Raw genomic sequence first — 1,498 nt, 5'->3', positions numbered from 1 at the left:
AGAGCAGCGCGAATGAGAACATAGAGGAAAGCCTAACTTATCTGTTCTCCACCTCTTGTGTTGAGGTGGAGATATTTCCCGATGCCTCCCATTCCTATCGTTCTTATGCGCTCCTTCCTCTTCCTTTTTGTTTGCTAAATCGCTTTAGCAGAAAAACAGAACATATATGTGCATATATTCAGGTGATGTGAGATGTCCACTATGAGACGGGAAGAGGAAAAAAAGAGGACCTAAGAGCGGTGGGCATGGGACATGATGGAAAGCTAAAGACCTCAGTTCCTCGTCTAACACTGTAAGATGTTTTCTGTCAAAAGAAAAAAAAACACTGTAAGATGCTTTGTTTTGAGTTTCCTGATGCCTCTCATGCCTATTGTTCTTTGGTGTTCCTTCCTCTTCCTTCTAGTTCACACAACATAAAAAGGATTCATAGTATAATATGATTTCGTTCAAATTAATAACCCTGCATACTAGATTGCTATTTTCTGTGTTTGTTTGTCTCTTTGGCATGCCTTAATCCATTCATAAGAGAAGATAAGATGTCGGCTTAACAAGGCTACTGGTTTATACTTCATAATTTAGTAGTACTGTAATTCATTTTTCAGATTCTGATCGCACCACGAAACACACCAAGACATTTTATTTACCTGTCAGGTATATTATATATACTAGGAAATCCTCTAGCATATATAACTGGATATTATTTGCGTTTAAGTACTTAATGTGTCAAGAAACCTTTAGACACTTACTTCTGTATTAACTAATTTATCAAGTTTATTTACAAGCTTTGTCCCAAATGCTCAAATAGCATTAATGTTTAATGCCTATACATGTATGCAGATTTATGATGAAAGTAACACAGTATAGTAAAATAGTAGATCATCAAAGCAGTGAAATGATCTTTTAGATAAACCACACGACTAACATTTAAAGCGTGTCATTCTCTCTGCGCTGCAAACAAAAATACTGCTTTTCTGATGGAACTAGGAGACATACCTCTGTATCTATGTGACTCCCATTACATAGTTTGTACAAAGTTGAATGAACAATCTGCTTGTCAAGAATTGTTGCGGCAATAATCTGCACATTTGCAACCAAAGTTCAGTATTGTGCACTGCAATTTGCAACAGGAAGCCATGTCGTCAAATGAACAATCATAAAACAGGATCACACAACTAAATTTACTGCATAACAGAAGCTTTCTTAACCCAAAGAGATTGACAACAATAACAGAGCATAGTTCTAGAATGTCCTCAATGTACAACCTTGTGTGACCAATAGCACAACCTTGTGTGATCCATGTACTTGATCTATCTCAACTGCACAACCATGTGTGACCAATAGCGTAAAGATTGTAAAAGCTTGTTGCCCATATTTCTTTTTCACAAGCGACTCTATCTATAATGCACACATAAAAAGATATGTGCATGTGAACTGTACGTAAATGACAGGGGAGTGTTTTTTAACTCAAATAAACTGTGAAACAGTAACACAATCTGGT

The sequence above is a fragment of the Triticum aestivum genome, chromosome 2D (assembly GCF_018294505.1).
Source record: "Triticum aestivum cultivar Chinese Spring chromosome 2D, IWGSC CS RefSeq v2.1, whole genome shotgun sequence".
In the NCBI taxonomy this organism is placed as follows: Eukaryota; Viridiplantae; Streptophyta; class Magnoliopsida; order Poales; family Poaceae; genus Triticum; species Triticum aestivum.
Note: the sequence above shows the minus strand (reverse complement) of the source record.